Source organism: Rhinolophus sinicus, chromosome 17 (assembly GCF_057876585.1).
Source record: "Rhinolophus sinicus isolate RSI-liver-muscle chromosome 17, RSI-T2T, whole genome shotgun sequence".
Taxonomy (NCBI): Eukaryota; Metazoa; Chordata; class Mammalia; order Chiroptera; family Rhinolophidae; genus Rhinolophus; species Rhinolophus sinicus.
In genome coordinates, this window is record NC_142517.1 from 120,868,222 (window position 1) to 120,885,903 (window position 17,682).

The 17,682-nt window shown below is 41.3% G+C and overlaps 1 protein-coding gene across 34 annotated transcripts in view; it reads left to right on the forward strand.

Moving 5' to 3' along the window:
* CLASP1 (cytoplasmic linker associated protein 1) overlaps positions 1-17,682 on the forward strand; it is a 248,687-nt gene that overhangs the window by 106,161 nt on the left and 124,844 nt on the right. The window lies entirely within an intron of this gene.

Genomic DNA, 17,682 nt, shown 5'->3' on the forward strand with positions numbered 1-17,682 from the left:
TTGAAAAATAACATCTAGAGTCCCGGTGATTCTCCCTGGAACGGCTCCTGTCCTCCTAGTGCCGGCCATTTTCTATTTCACCTGTGCTTCCGTGGTCGCCTCCTAACCCACATCCTTGCTTTTATTCTCTGCCAGCACCTATAGTCTGGTTTTCACACAGCAACCAGAGTAATTCTTTTAGATGTGACTAAATGATGTGGATTCCCTGTTCACCGCCCTGCGGAGGTTTGCATCACACAGACCATAAGGCAGTGGCTCCCCATGGCCCACCAGGCTCTGCGGTCTGGTGCTGTACACCAGCTGCCGACATCTCGACATCTCGTATGATTCTAACCCACACGTCTCTCGGCTCTGGTTCCACTGGCCTCCTTTGAACATTCTAAGCTGCTCCTGCGTCGGGGGCTCTGCTTAGGATTCCCTCTGCTTCAAATAGCCGTCCCCTCCGTGGCATCGTGGCTGTCTTCCTCATTTCATCCAGATCTCATTACAAAGGCCACCCAGAACAGCACAGCCAGTTTTCAGAGGCAACTCTGTGCCCTCATCCTGCTGGAGTGACCTTGTTAGTGCATGCACTACAAAATACTTTTTTTATTCATGAGGGCGGGAACTTTGTTTTATTCCCTGCTTTATCCTTAGTGCCTCAGAAAGTCCCTGGCATGTGGTAGGTATACAGTAAATATTGTTGAATAAATAAACAAAATAATAACTGAGACTTGAATTGCGACCTCTTGTTTCCAGTACTTGTATTCCCTTCTACTGTACTTTGTGATGATATTTGAGCACAAGTGGGTAATTATTGTGATTCCAGAAGGGGAAGAAAAGACAGGAGTGAATTACTGTATGAATGAAGTCATCACAAAGACAGTTGCTAACAAGAACTTTCTCTAACTCTGGGTACCTCATTGCATCATAGCTATTTCAGAATTGCTAAGGATCTTAAATCACAGCATAGCTTTCAAATGCTGAGTATCTTGAAGTTGTATGAGGTTGGTGCAAAAGTAATTACAGTTTAAAAGGTTAAAAATAATTGCAAAAACTGTAGTTACTTTTACATCAACCTAATAAAAGTGTTTGAGTGATTTCCCGGCAAGTGACAAAGTATGTAGGGCAGAGCGAGCCCAGAATCCGGGTCTTTTCACTCACGGTCTGCTCTGTACCTCCCATTGTCAGTAAGGAATGTGTCTTCAGATATAGCATGTTTCTTCTAAAATGCTTGAAGTGTTCTAAAAATGCTTTCATTAATTCCCTTCATTTCTTTTTCATATATTTATATGTTTATAACAACTATTAAAAAAGAATATTTACCGTAGTTCAGCTATCACCAACAAATCAGTTTTCATTTTTCTATATTCTCTTATAATTTGTTGTTCTATAATTGTATAATTTGTATGTTGTTTTAACTGTGGCATGGTTTCTGTACATTACCCCCTACTTTTGTATTTACTTCCATATGTGCTTTAAAAAGTGTATTCTTGGGACAGTCTGGCCTCGGAGTTGCACTCCAGTGAGGAGTGGGCCTGACGTGTGCATGGGGACGGCTGCCCAGCCAGTTGCCAGACACGTGCTTTGAATCTTGTGTGTGTATATTTGTGTAGTTTCCATGGTTTTCCAGTTCAAATCGTGTTGGCATCATGATAGAAAGTCCCGGGCAAGGATGTGGAGTGGTGGCAGAAATGAGTTTGTGCTTCCTAGCTTATGTTATAGCTGTAAAACATAATCTTACTATAATGTGACACTGGGAGAAGGACCGCAGCCATGCTGGAAACCTTGTCTAGAAGAGTGTATGTATGTATATATCTGTAAGCTTTAAGGAACATGACTCATATGATGTCATCCTGTGGCGTGGGGTGCATCCTAGCAACATTTTCTTCTAAATGCTCAGGTGTAAATGTTCCCAGCTTTCCTTATTTTTGTGGGGTTTGTGTGTGTGAATACTTGTATGTGGCATAGGGGCAGATTTGAGAATGAAAACAGTTATCTTTTAGGTATCTATGTTAAAAATAGCAGAAGGTCAGGAAGCCTTAACTCAAAACTTACTGGAGGCCTATGAGTATAATTTCAGCTTTTTTACTGTCTATATGTAGTATTAGTATTTTAATTATTAGAGCCCAACTAGAATAACCTAAAGTCTATATAAAGATTGCAGAATTCCTAACCCAAATAAATTTGGTCTCTTTACAGTAACTTTGGGAGACCAGTAAGACGTTTATTAGCTGTCAAAAACCTAACACCCGCCTGACTTTCTTTTTTGCTAGAGCCATTGAACATTTAGACAGCATAGAGAAACTCTAGTGGCATTGCGTAAATGCCATCCCCTCTTCCGATTTTTGGGTTTTGCTGACAACTCTCTGTGTAACCATTTTTAAAACTCTTCTGGACTTCAGACCACTGACTGCTCTACTTTTTTCTCAGTCCATCCTCCCTATGCTTTGCCCATTTTTCTCCTTATATAGCTTAGCTTGCAACCTTTCTTATTCTAGAAATTTGTGTAGATTCTTAGAGATTTTCTGCATAAACAGTCATATCATCTGCAAAAATGAACAGTTTTATCTCTGTCAGAGCTGTGTACTTTTTATACTTTTTCTTTTTCTTGCTCTATTGCACTGGTGAGAACGTCTACCACTGTGTAAAATAAGAGTGGTGAGTTGACATCCTTGCCTGGTTCCCCATCTTGTTATTTCACAACTAAGCATAATGCTAACTGTAGGTTTTTTTGTAGATGTTCTTCAGCAGGATGAGGTAGTTCTCATTATTTTTATTATATCTGAGTTTTTATCACAAATGAGTGTTGAATTTTACTTTTGGAAATAATCAGCGTATTTGAAATATTGAGATAAAAGTCATACCAAAAATTTACTTTTTTAAAGTACGTATATAATCCAGTGGTTTTTTTGTATGTTCACAGAATTGTGCAATTATCACCACTATCTAATTCCAGAATATTTTCATCACCTCCGAGAAAACCTACGCCACTATCACTCCCTATTTCCTCCTCTTCCCTGTCCCTGACAACCTATATCCTGTCTCTATGAATTTGCCTGTTTTGGACATTTTATATAAATGGAATTATACAACATATGGCTTTTTGTGTCTGGTTTCTTTCATTTAGCATTCTGTTTTCAAGGTTCATCCATGTGGTAGCATGTATCAGTACTTCACTCCTTTTCCTGGTATTTTATTGTGTAGATGTATCTCACATTTTGTTTATCCAATCATCCATGATGAACATTTGGACTATTTTTACCTCTTGGGTATTGTCAGTAGTGCTCCTTTGAGCTGTCGTTTGCAAGTTTTTGTTTGAACACCTCTTTTGATTTTTTTGGAGTATATACCTAGAAATAGAATTGCTGGTCACAAGGTAATTCTGTTTGATTTACTTAAGATCTGTGAATCTGTTTTCCACAGTGGCTTCCCATTTTATATTCCCACTAGCAATGTGTAAGGGTTCCAAACTCTCTACATCCTCTCCAACAAAAAAACGAACAAAACCAATTTTCTTTAAAAAAAAAAAAAAAAAAATATATATATATATATATATATATATATATATAGTCATCTTAGTCACAGTATGAAGTGGTGTCAGTCATTGTGGCTTTGATTTGCATTTCCCTAATGACTCACGATGTTGATCTTGCTTTCACGTGTTTGTTGGCCATTTATAGATCTTCTTTGGGAAAATATCTCTATTCAAGTACTTTTGCCCATTTTTAAATTGGTTTATTTGTCTTTTTGTTGTTGAGCTACAAGAGTTCTTTATGTATTCTGGATACGAGACTCTTAGGTATCTGATTTGCAAATATATTTTCCCATTCTGTGGGTTGTCTTTTCGCTTTTTTGGTGTTTAAAAGTTTTTAATTTTGATGAAGTTTATCTGTTTTTTCTTTTGCTATTTGTGAACACTAATGCTCTTTTGAGTACGAAATAAAAGCTCTGGATTTGAGCTAAGTTGAAAGAAACTACTAATGAATAGTGATACTCTTAGAGAAGAAATAGGTTGTTTTTCTTGACAGCAAAGTTATGTTCTAGCATGTGTGATTATATTTAAGTAAACCCAGGGACTTAATTTTTTAAAAGTGTAACAATTGTGACTAAATCAGCAATGAAAAAGCAGCTGAGTAGCAATGAGAAATGAGTGTCCTGTCTCTACTATTATAGAATACTTCCTATTTGTATGGTTCTTTTTTGTTGCTAGGTTACCCGAAGGCCTTTCAGCTTTGAACGGCAAGAATATTGGAGTTAAAAATATGTTGTTTTATAGATACTTATTTTTCTTTATTTCCATCTCCATATAATTAGCAAGCCCCTTGAGGCAAAAATTATAGTTTTTCCTTCCATGGGTCTCAAAAAGCAAATTATGTTCTGTGTAAGTTTTTTTTTTTTTTTAAATCATGCAGATGTACTTACGCTCTTGGGAGAATTGGATATTCGGCATTAAAGAGCCAGTAATTATAGACTAAGTAGTCAGTGTCCTTCATCTGCAGCCACTTAATGGTCTTTATTTTAATTGGGTTTTATTGAAGCGAGGCCCATGGACATTAATTTGGTTAAAAATGCTCATGCCTTTGAGAGTTTCTTAAGCAAAGCTAACATGTTTATGAGGAAGGAATTAAAATATCATGCTGGTAAATCCATGAAAATTCCATAATAATTTGTAGCTAAAGAGAAAGAATATTTGCTGACAAAACTATAAACTAGATAACAGATAATTATATACAATTATTGGCCCCTGTTCATGAATATTTTTAGGGTATCATTTTGCTGCCGAATGCATCCTGCCTTAGGATTTTTTACCAAAAGAAGTTTATAATTTGAAAACTGTTAGGTATCATTTCTAAGTTGTTGGAAATGAGAAATAACCTGTGCAAGTCTGAAAATAAATAGACCGACGATGAATTAAGTGACATCTGAATTACTGCCCCATGTAGCTAGGACAGGCCTTCATTTAAAAGTGAGTTGACTTCCTTTTGTTTATTAAGGAGCCAAACCATTGTCGTGCTGGGAGGCCTGCGGGGTCTCTGGTCCCGCTCCCCTCATAATGCAGGATATGGTGAGGCCAAAAAGGAACACCCACGGAGCCATAGGTAGGGGAGTCATACCACTATATTCTCTCTGGCGGCACTATACTCTCACTGGAGGCTGGATCCACACTGTCCGCAAACCGCCATCCACGCTTGCCAGCCCAGCCGCCATCTTCTTGCTAGCCCCCATTCTTTCTCTCTCCTTTCTGCTAGCGTAGCCATAGCAGTTATATTAGTGGCCAATGGCTCACTGGTTACAGCTGACGGCCAACTAGCCACAGCTGATGGCCATTTACTACCTGAGCCAGCACCTGTCTATGTGAGGCCGAGAGCCTGGAAACTACTTTCTGGGGCTCTGCCCCCACAACCATAGTCTTCAAAACCAATGTTGATAATGGGTTTGTGGGGACAGAGCCCCAGAAAGTAGTTTCCAGGCTCTCGGCCTCACATAAACAGGTGCTGGCTCAGGTAGTAAATGGCCATCAACTGTGATTGCATGGCCATCAGCTGTGGCTAGTTGGCCGTCAGCTGTAACCAGTGAGCCATTGCCCACTAATATAACTGCTGTGGCTAGGCTAGCAAGAAAATGGGGGCTAGCAAGAAGATGGCGGCTGGGCTGGCAAGCGCGGATTGCAGTTAGGATGGTGGGTTGCGGACAGTGTGGATACAGCCTCCAGTGAGACTATAGTGCCGCCAGCAAGAATATAGTGGTATCACTCCCCCATCTATGGCTCCGTGGGTGTTCCTTTTTGGCCTCACCATGTCCTGCGTTCTCTTGTGGGGAGCGGGAGCAGAGACCCCGCCGGACTCCCTGTATGACAAATGGCGCAACGAGCAGGGTCTCCCGCATGACAGGGTTCCTACTCTCTTCCATGCTTGTTTATAGGACTCGGCATATTACAAGGCTTGGGATTCTGGTTCACATCTTAGAAAAGGGTTTCCATAGTCACGGATACAGGGATAATGTGTTACAAAGCTGGCAAGTATATTGTGCTAAGGGGAGGACCGCCTGCAATAGCCTGGCAGAGACTGTTTCTGATACCAGTGTAAGCTGCAGCAAATGGCAGCTTGCTTCATCTTCTATGTGGAAATAAGATTGCTTTTTGATATTATTCTTATTTCAGGTTTATGTTAGGAATGTTCTGTTTTCAGGGGGGAAATCAGATAGTTGGTTAAATTTTTTTTTAAATACCAGTTTTAAAGAAGGTTCTCTTATACCAGTAAAGCCAGATGGAGAAGGTTCACCTCCCACTCACCACCTCTTAAAAAAAAATTCAGTTATATATAGTATAGGCTTTTATTCTGGAATAGGGTGGCAGTTGTGACTGTTGCTGGATCGCACTGAAGAAGTCGTGTGGGTGGAGAGTTTGCTGATGCTTGAGTTGCTGTGAGTAGATACAGCTTCCAGGGCAGTGTTTTTATCTGTACCAAGATCACTGACAAACATGACTACGGGGAAAGGTAGGCTCTTCTAATATAGTCTGAAATTTTGTAATTTTTGCAGCTTTAACTAGGAAATAAAATTTACATATTTAAGATTTTGTACTTGCTTTTATAACTATAAATCGTGGCTGAAACTTAGGAAACTAATTGCTATGAGTATTTATATTTAGGCAGGGAAAAACTGTGAAACCTCCATATATTAGTGTTAACCTTTGAGGATTAGTAGAGAGGACGTAGGACGCAGTAAGGTGAGGTTAGCTGTGTTTTCATCAGCCTCTGTCTAGTTCATGTGCTTTTACTTTTTTTCTGCTCTCTTGTGTTCCCAGTATGTGGGTTATGAAAATAAATTATATTACAGTTGCAAGACATTTGTTAGTAAGTGTATGATCTGTCCTAAGGTTTCTCGGCAGTGGGTAGAGGAAAAGCACAGATGAGTCGTAGCAGTGCAGGAGTGCTGCGTCTGTCTTGAGAATCATTTTATAAACGTTTTTCCTTCCCTTTGTAAGATTTACATGTTGAAAATGCAAGAATGGAACCCCAAAACTACAAAAAAAGTGCTGTTTACAGAAAGCCTTATTGATTAGCCGCCATTCTTTCCATGGAGGTTTGTACCCACACTTTGCAGCATTAAAAAGATTTTGAAAGGACTCCCTGTGAACAAGGTCTCTGTTTGAAGGAAGAGTGCATTTGATGTGTGAACAACCTGTGTCACTGTATCACTATGGATGGTCTTCCTGGCAGGCTTTGAATTTGTTGTCTCTAAAGGGTATTTCCAAACCCTGCAATTGAAACAAAATGCAATACCAAGATTCTACCCCTAAATAGGTATTACACAGAGTAAATCGTGCACAATGACAAGGGCTCATATGTCCCCCACTGCAGGGAAGTTGGCACACATCCAGCTCCTTTTCTGTTTATTTTGTGCAGGATTGTTGAGGTGTATGTATATCTTACACTAAATTTGGTTAAGTTTGCTGAATTTTGGAAGATGCCGTATTTCTGCTTGTTATATTTTCAAATTGAGAATTTAAAGGCACACAGTGATAGTATTCCTTTTTACTCCATCCCTCAGTACAGTATTCTATGTTCAGGTTAAGCTGCTGTAGGAAATCAATACCTGGTCAGGAGAGTTAAATAATTCACATTCTGAAGTGACCTCTTTTAGAGACTTCTTCGTTTGAGGATTTGGAAGTATGTTACTTATAAAAGTAGCATTTGTCTTAAGTTGTATTTTGGATTGTTTTTTAAACAACAGGGCAAAATAATTAAGGAAGTCGACTAATGTATTAAAAGCCATGGAGAGAACCTGTGGGTCTAAGTTTATAAAATAAAGACTGTTCTTTCACTTGGTAATTCCTTTCAAATTGCTGTTACCTGAAATGCCAGCCTAGGAGCCTCGGTAAATTTTACCCTAAGTAGCTGCAAATACAGTGGGAAACGAGTAAAAGCTGTTTCTTGCAGTGCTGGCACATTTGAATCTCCCTCTATCCATCCATGATTAATAAGGGGCCATTGACATTCTGCAAAATACCGTACCAACCATTCTGCCACGGTGTGTGTAGAGTACTTCAGGATTTTCAAAGCACTTTCCTGAATGTCTTTTGTTTTGTTTTGTTTTATGATCCTCTCAGCAGCCCGGTATGGGGTACAGGGCAGCTTTCACACCTGGATGCAGGAGGTTTCAGGTTTCCTTGATTGTGCTGGTGGCTGAACGGAGAGCAGGGACCCTGGACTTCACTGTCTGAGGCCCGCTCTCCATCCAGCCACAATGTGGTCAAGCTCAGGCCTTCCTCTCTGCTGTTGGGATAAAAGCTTGGCTTTGTTTGTCTCTGATGCTGAAATTCAACCATTTTCAATGGTTGCCGTAGGGAGTAATTAAAAAAAAAAGAAAGCATCAAAGAGATATTATTAAAACAGGCATTAGCCCTCTGTAACTAAGTTTTAGACACTTTGAAAATGTTATTTTTCCTAATCAGTTGTTTGCCCAGGGATAGGGAGTTGGGGGAGGCAATTCTGGGAGAGGAAATTACACTGCAAACATGATAAGTTTGTTTTTTAAAGTGGTTTGGTATTGCTGGAGGGGAATGTTGCAGGGGAAGGAGAACAAGGACCTTGTATGCTGTGCTAAGAAACTGAGGTTTTATTGTAGGCCATTTACTTCTCAGTTAAATTTTAAAATTTGGATTGGGGAGGGTAGAAAAATTGATACAGGGAAGCCAACTTTAATTTTACTAAATATAAAAACAAAACAAAATCCCACCTTATCTCTTGTTCTTTCAAAAACAAGGGACATTAACACCAATAAAAAAATAAGAAAGATGTAATTTAGAATACAGGATAGTCTTTTAAGTGAACTAAATTTAACTGAGAAATTTACAAGTTTTCCTTTACACTTCTCAGTTTGGTACAGATTGGTGTAAATCATCCAAAAAATGTCACCAGTCCTTTACGTGGTTTTTGGGTCTAGATGACTGGACTGTAAGTGGACAGGGAGCTTTGGGGCAGCAACGAGGAAGCGTGTGGACTTCGAAATCCCTCATACTGTGGCTGCATGAGCAGTGTGTGACCTGCGCCGTGACCTGGTGGTCAGCTTTCATTTCCTCATATATGAGTTGGGGATAATAATAGTTCCTGCAGCACTGTGAGGAGAAAATGAGATTGGTGCATGTAGGTAGCCTGGTGTAGGACCTGACCCATTAATACCGTCCTCTGTGACCGGCACAGCCCGCTGTGGCACTGTTAGGTTATCTAATGGGAGGTGAAGGTTGGACTTAGGTTTAAAATGATACGGTTGATATTTCTGTTTAGATATAGAAAGCTCTCTAAAGAAAAACAAGATGCAGAATCTGATGTATAATAAGATCTCTTAAAAAGAAACTGCCACCCAGTGTCCAGATCTTGGTTTTCAACATGTCCAGGGCTCCGTGGGGCAAAGGCTGATTCTAGGGCTGGCGCGGGGAAGATGCCCAGTGAGCCTGGTATATCTTGTATGCCAGAAAGTAAGGAAGCGCTCAAGCAAAACAAAACAAAACAACAGCAACAACAACAAAAACCGAAACATTCATGGGAGTATGTCAAATGGACACAGGTGTCAACTGAAAGATTCCTAATGGCCAAAGCTGGAACAATTTGAGCAATAAAATAAAGTAGTATTGGATTATAAGCCAAAGTATAAATATTGATGAGCCCCTACTGATAAAAATGAGTGATTAAGTATGTAAATGAGGGAGTAGCAACAAATCTCCCATTCCAAATCATTTATGTAGCTACTCTACCCTAAAGGAGGAGCGTGTAACTTCCCCTTCTGTGTGAGGTGCATAGTGACTTCTTCCAAAGAGTAAAGTATGGAAAGGGAGAAAGAAGTAACTTTGCTGTAGAGAAACCTGACAAACTGCCTCAGGTGATCAAGGTCAGCATCACCTGTCGGCTTGATGGCATGTACTCTTGATATGATGTGATGAGAATGACATATTACCTGTAGCCTTCCTCCCCAAAACCCACAAGCTCGCTCTACACATGATACAAACATCAGGCAAACGCAAATTGAAGGATATTCTGTAAACTACCCAGCCAGTACTCCTGGAAACTGTCAAGGTCATCTAAAACAAGGAAAGTCTGAGAAACTCAAAACCCGGAGGAGCCTGAGACATGATGACTAAATGTAACTCGATATCTTGAATGGGATTGGGAACAGATAAAGGACAATAGGAAAAAAGTAAGGATCTCTGAATAAACTATGGACTTGAGTTACAAATAATGTATCTGTGTTCGTTAATTGTAACAAATGTACCCTTCTAATGTTAGATGTTAATAGTAGGGAGACTGAGCATGGGGTGAATGGGAATCCTCTCTGCAATGCCTTCATAACTTTTCTGTCGCTCCAATACTATTCCAAAGTGAAAACTTCATTGAAAACAAAAAACTGGAAACCATAAGTGGAGTTGGGAGAGAAGCTTTTTAATCTCATTTTGTTTTCTTCTGGTAATATTTGAATTATTTTATTTATTTTTTTATATACATTCATTTTTTTGTTTTTTTGAAAAGGGTTCCAGAGTTTATCTGGGCAGTAGGATTATGTGCTTTTATTTTTTATTTATTTTTATTTTTTCTTAAAGAGGGCACAGCTCAAAGTGGCCCATGTGGGGATTGAACCAGAACCTTGGTGTTAGTAGCCTTGGTCTTATTTTACGATAATATAAGATCGGATCTGATATGATATGATACATGATATGATATGATATAATACCGGGTTTTGTATTAATTTTTGCTCCAAAAATTAATCAGCATTAGAGCTGATTGTCCAGCTAGGTCTGATTTTCGGGGAAACATGGTAGGACCAGCTGAAATAGGGAACTTGGAGAATGAGCAGGTTTTGAGGGTAGAGAGATGATTATAGTTTTGGATAGCTGGACTTAGCATTTTGTTTGTACGTGAGTGTTATTCAAGCGGGTTTGTATCTTGGAGTAGAGATGGGTCTTGGATTAGCAGATTAAGATTTATTAGAATATAGGTGTTTATTTTAAATTGTCATCTTATTTTTCTGTCTTATGCGAAGGCTGATTATTTGCCTCTCTTGGGTTCTTGAGAATGGAGTCATAAAAGCAGGGATGGATGATTTTAAGAGATTATTATGCGAAAGGCAAATAACTCTTGGTGCAGTCACTTTTCAGTGGGGGAAAGCATCCTGGTAGGAAACCTTCCCCAAAGCTGGCTGTGAATTCTCCCAGCTGACTTGCTTTCGTGCCTGAATAGTGGTTGTCAGGAAGAACTGGGTCAGGATTGGTACAGTGATGATTAAAATGACATTTTCAAAAGAATGCGAGGTGTAAATCTGATACTTGTGGGATTTGGGTTTAAAACGATATGGTTGATATTTGGGTTCGGACACTTATGAGGTAAAATGCCCTTTCAGGGCAAGTTCAAAGGTAGAAGAAGTACTGTGGTCAGAAGGCGAGCGTGTGATCAGTGGAAGGACGCATTGTGACTTCTGTGAATACACTCAGATCTCTCGGGTGTTGGAAGGTTGCTTCCTAGAGGTCCACTTTTACTTTCCACGTCATTAATATACAGCCTTTAAAGTTGCTTAAAACGCTTTCCTTTCCCATGAAATAGTAAAAAGGAAAGTCTGAATGTTTCTTAAACATCCCCACTGTACCGTTTTAGTATTTTTGTGAGAAATAAGGAACAGTTTAAATGTCCTGCTCTTCTCTGACTTGTTACCGCAAAGCAGTTTGGGGTTATCATGATAATTATCAGTCACCGCCAGTGCCTGTTGTGACGTGTCCCGCCCGCCCGCCTGCGCTGCCCCAGTGCCATCCAGCACCAGTCCTCAAAGCTGCCCGTCTTCTTGGCCCAGGGGCTTCATACACACACTCCTCGCCCAGCCTAACGTCTGATCATTTTTCAGGCATCACTTTTTGTGTTGCAAAGGCTCCCTCAGGAATGCTGTGCCTGGACCTCTGTTGCCTCTAGGAATTTTCTTTCCAGAGGCTTATCCTACTGACTGGCTGTCAGCTCCATACGTAGGGACTGCTCTGTTCCCTGAATTGTCAGCATCCAGCCCAGGGCCTGGCATGGGGTGGGCATTTAAAAAACATCATCTAAACTCACAAATAAAGTTGTGTGAATGATTCTACAGATGAGAAATGGGATCAGAGCAGTTCGATAACTTGTCTAAACTAAGAAATATTGCCATGAAAGGTCTGGAGAGCTTTTTGAAATCTGTGCACTTTTCCCCATAGACTTGCCTCGTCCCAAGGTTAGAGTCACGTGGAAGATTGAATTCCAATTATTGTTTCATTTTTCTTAGTGAAAAACCGCACCCTCATTGATTTACCTACCCCCTGTGCTAGGTATGCCAGAACCTTTATTCAGCATGGAGTGTAGCTGTGAGGTCAGGACACTGCCTTTGGCCCCTCCCCCGGGGTACCCGCACACAGGCTGCCTGCGGTTCCACGGGAGGAGCCGGGCCAGCTCCAAAACCCAGCCAAGCCATGTGACGAATGGTGTCCCATTTGGCACGGATGCTCAGTCATGGAAACAAATCTACCCATTGACCTCTGGAATTTAGAGAATTGATTGAGCAAGACAAAGGGAAAGTTCTGGTAAAATAGGCTAGGGTTCAGGGGTTCTTATAATCAGGTGCAATGTTGAATAAGTATATACATTTGATTTTTAAAAAGTTGGAGGAAAAAGCCCACAATTGTAAGTCCCTCTTTTCTATATTAAAATTCATTTTTGGCATTTTCAGTTTACTTAGGTTTCTTTGTACAGAAGTAAAAATTGTATGTGCGAGTGGCCTACTGCACACCCTCATCTGCAGTTAGGTCGGGCTGTATGTCTGGGGTGATGGTCCCCAGCAGGACGTAGAGCCAGGCTTCAGGCTGCGTCCCCGCGCCTCACCAGACGCTGGCAGCACCGAGCCCACTGAAGTCTCCGCAGAGCGCAGTGGCCAAGTACTGCGGCAGGAAGGGCGGTTCATGCCATCCTCCGTAATTCTTCTCTGGGGACGTCTTTAATACTCAGGATGTGAAAGCAGCAGTCTCCTTGTGTTGCTTTGAGGTACCCCTTCCAGACTGAGCTTCTGTACCTGAAGCTGCCGTGCTGCGGTGGGTTCCTTTCTCTGGGGCGGGCGTAGCAGGAACAGGGCTGGTTTAAACCGGCGTCCAGAGTGCTCGGGGACACTGACCTCAGTGACCCTACCCGCTGGGCGTGGTCTCTGCCTTCCGTCCTCTGCGCCGTGGTGCCCAGGGTGGGGACGTCCCAGAGTGTGGGGCTCCTGGACCCGTCTGCAGAGGGCAGCGGGCCAGCTCGTTCATTATGTTGGTTAGCAATTCCTGCCCCTCTTACTTCTGCTCAGGCGTCTCTGGAGTCTGTTCTCTTCACTGTGTGTCCGCTCAGCGTGGCAGCCCACGGGGTTCCTGAGGGAGCAGGACGCGCGCACAGGCCACGCCCCTCACGCTCCCCGTCAGTGTCGCCCCTCGTTGTCAGGCGCAGTGATGGAGTGAGTCACGGCAGGGGGGGTGGGAGGGCACAGGGGTCCTTCCTCAGTGTCTGTGGCCCTATTCTGTTTGCCCTGCTCTGTGTCCATGTGGCATAACCTGTGCTTGCCGTTAGCAAAGCATCAGTGAATCATAATGCAGCCGTTCGCTTGTGCCCCACGCCGCCCTGGGAGCTCAAGTGAGAGCTGTTGCCTTTCCTTACCTGGCACATACCAGGCCGGGGGTGCCCCAAAAAAGTGTATACAAGTGGACATTTTGGTCAGCGTTGCTCAAGCAGTAGTTCGTCGTCATCAGAAGGGTCTGGACGCTGATGGTAACCACTCTGAGCACCTCTTGTAATTGCAGAAGTCAAACGTGGCTTGGATTCATCTTTTGTTATCAGTACATATTGAGTATTACAATTTTAATACAGTTTTCCCTTCTTAAAATGTGTGTACATTTTTGGCACCCTCTGTATTTATGCTTAATAATTAAGTGCTGGGAATGACGGCAAGAAGAAGCAGTGGCTGTTAGTGCTGAGAGGAGGTGTCCTCCAGGAGCCCCCCAGGGAGCGGAGGCTGGTGCTTCCTGGCACTCATCCAGTTTCATTAGAGAAGTAACAAAGGGATTGATGGATTACTTGGAGACCAAATCCCTTTTCAGGTGACCCTGTGCCCTGGACTTGAATTTCCAAGTTACAGGTGACTGGTAGGTTGAGGGAGATTTTTAAAAAATTGATGCCACTTGGTTGCCATTTCCCTAATTTAGCTTTTTGCCTTTTCCTTATAAATGGCAAATTTCTTTCCTGTGACCCTGAGAAAACTGTTGCTGAGACTGTCCCAACGCATCTAGACAAGGGGGCAGACGGATTCTTTTCCTTTTGGAACCAGCTTTAGGGAAGGTGGTTTGACTGTGCCTTCCATTTCTCAAAAGTATCCGTACATTTTTTCCTGCTGTATAAACTGAATTCATTGTGTATGCCTTTTAAGAGCACTAAAAAAAATTATGTTCTTAATTCTTCAGCTCCATCCACATATCTTTGAAGGGCTTGCTTTTTGTACTCCAAGCATAAGACAGTAACAATGTAAATAGCTCCGTTTGTTGAGTATGTAGTTTCCTTATCTTTATATACATTCTGTCTAATCTTCATGACATCCTTTTAAGGTAGTACAGAGATTGTCTTGGTTGCAAGTGACACAAGCTTCATTCCAAGAGTATAAGTAAAGAGCAGAATTAATTGGTTCATATAACACAGAGGTTTCGGCCAGATCTAGCTTTACTCCCAGGATGCAAACCTGGTATTGGTCTCAGTTCTCCCAGCACCTCTCGCTCTGCTGTCCTCTGGTTTGCTGCACTCCTAGGCAGGCACCTCGGTTTTGTTGGCTCCAGCAGCTCTATGCTTGCATCTACGCAGCTCCGAGTCAAGAAAAACAGGCTCTAGAATTAGTGTGGTGGGTGGAGTGGAGTTTTGATGCTGAGCTCAGGCCTGGGTCTGCCCATCCTTGAGGCAGCGGTGTGGTCACTGCGAGCAGGGGCTGTGGGGGTTCGGGGGTGGGGTGCTGCTTACCCGAGAACTGTTCCTGCTGCCGGTAGAAGAGGGTTGGTATTGGGCAGACGACACTTTGGATGTTCCCTGTAGGTAGACTAGTATCCCTTTTTTCACAGCTAAGGAAGCAGAAGCCTATTTCCGTTTTCTGCTTAAACCTCTTGAACCCTGAGGTTGGTCCTGATGAAAGTTCAGGCCTCTGACTAATGGCCCCACCTTAGGACAGAGTCACTGCCCAGAGCCTGCTGTGCATTCCTCCTGCATCGTATCATCCCTGGGCACCTCTGTGTCAGCTACCGCTTGCGAGACGTCTCTCCTGAGCCTGCGCACTGTTACCTACGTGCTTATAAGCTGTAGAGCAGCAGCCAGAACATTTTGTATCTGAGACCAAAGGAGAAATAGGCCTCGACCCACACCTGCAGAAGGCAGTTCTTATCCCGGGGGAGCATCTCGCCCCAGCAGTGCCTCAAAGAATTAGGCATCAGTGGATGTTTGCTTCTTACCCTCCTCACATTTCAGTTCCCTCTCCAGTTTCTCGTGATGTTTTCCTTGCCTGTCTGCCCCCAATTTCTTCTCTTTTTAGCTCCCTTTTAAGGGATTAGTAAAAGTGAAAAGGGATTTTGACTTGTCATCCTTTGCTCTGGTTCCCTCTTTTTCTTTATCTGCGCTAGGGGTATCATGGTTTAGATAGCTTTAAAATGCCAGCCTGACTCTCTGGCAGCAGGCTCTTGGCTAAGGGATTGGAAAGTGACCCCTCACTATAAAGCTTGATTGTTTCAGGTTTGCATTTTCTGTGGTAGATGGTGGATTACTGGTGCCAAAGGGGCAGAAGTGCAACTCTTTAAGCACCCTGGTAGCTTCCATTATGCCACTTCTATTTTTGTGCTGTGAAATATACAGACATTTCCAGTCAGGTTAAACATTTTTATACTCCTTGTGCTCTGACAAAAGCATTTCTTAATTTTGTAAATAGGAATTTTTGTTTCAGAATATGGATAGTAAATAGCGTATTTTTTACAGAGCACTATTACATAGGACTTGTCCTATTTAATACTGGTCCATATTTTCCGGATTTGGGGGGAGACACACACCCTCTCCCCGTATTTTGATAGTTATGGGATGTAGAAACTTCAAAGAAAAACAACCTTTCACCGAAATGCAGTTCAGACAGTGTGGTTTACACTTTCATGCCTCTGTAGGCAGCATCCAACTTTGATTAAAATTAAAAGCTGGTGGGGACAAATGGGCAAGACATATAGTTTGCATAATGAGCAAAGTAACTTTATGTAAGTCTTTTGATGTATGAATATGGGTCTTTCCGTTTGTAGGTCTTTAATTTCTCTCAACAATGTTATGTAGTTTTCAGTGTACATGTCTTACAGCCCTTTTTTTAAAGTCATTGCTAAGTAGTATTTTATTTTTTAATGCTATTGTTAATTAAATTGTTTTCTTGTTTCATTTTTGGATTGTTTATTGATGATGTATAGATTAGAAATATAATTGATTTTTCTATATTGGTTCTTCCTATCCTGAAGCTTTGCTGAATTCATTTGTTAATTCAAATAGTTTTTTAGTGAATTCTTTAGAACTTTCCATATACAAGGTTATGTCATCTGTGAATAAAGATAGTTTTAGTTCTTCCTATCTATTTTGGATGATTTTTCTTTCTTTTTCTTTAACAATTGCCCGGGATAGAACTTTTCTAGAACAGAGTTGAATAGAAGTGGTGAGAGCGGGCAGCTTCTTTTATTCCTGCTCTTAAGGGGAAAAGCATCTAGTCTTTCACCATCAAGTATGATGTTAATTGTGTATTTTTTTGTATTTTGTAGATGTCTTCAGGTTGAGGGCGTTCCCTTCTAATCCGTGTACTATTTTTAGCACGAAAGGGTTTTGTTTTGGATATTATCAAATACTTCTGTCTATGGAGCATGTTGTTTTTCTCTTTTATCCTATGAATATGATGGATTATATTAATTGATTTTTGTATATAAAACAAGCGCTGCATTTCTGGGATAAATCCCACTTGGCCGTGATAAATCATTCTTTTTATACGTTGCTGGATTTGGTTTGCTAGTATTTTGTTGACGATTTCAATGTCTGTGTTCTTAAGAAATATTGATGATTCTGTATTTAAGAAATTGTTTTAAGGAAGTAATTTTCTTAAATAAGCGAACATCTGTTATGAGAATTAAATAAAGTAATGCACAGAAAGCACTTAGCATCCTGCTCAGCACATTGATGTGAATTGCTTTTTGGGGTGGTGGTTGTTTATTGTCATGACTCGAATCGTAGGCTCCTGAGTCGGACAAACATCGACTGAATCCTGGCTTCATCACCTTCTAGCCAGCGTGTGACTTGGGGCATTCATACCTGATGCACTAAGTTTTTTCATCTTTCAGCGTAAGGGGATGATAGTACTTCCTTCTTCGGGTTGTCAGGAGGATTCAATGAGAATATGCAGGGAACCAAACACAGGGCCTGGCATGCATTTAGGCACGATGTAATTATTAGCTATTGTTACTTTTAAACATACGGACTGCAGTGGTATTATGTAAAATTTGAGACAGTCAAATTGTAAATAGGTGATTGATTAAATGTAGTATATGTGAACTGTTTAATAATAGATAGTCCTTAAAAATGGATAAGAATAATATTGACAGAGAAAATATTTACTAAATATTGGTACTGGGCAAAA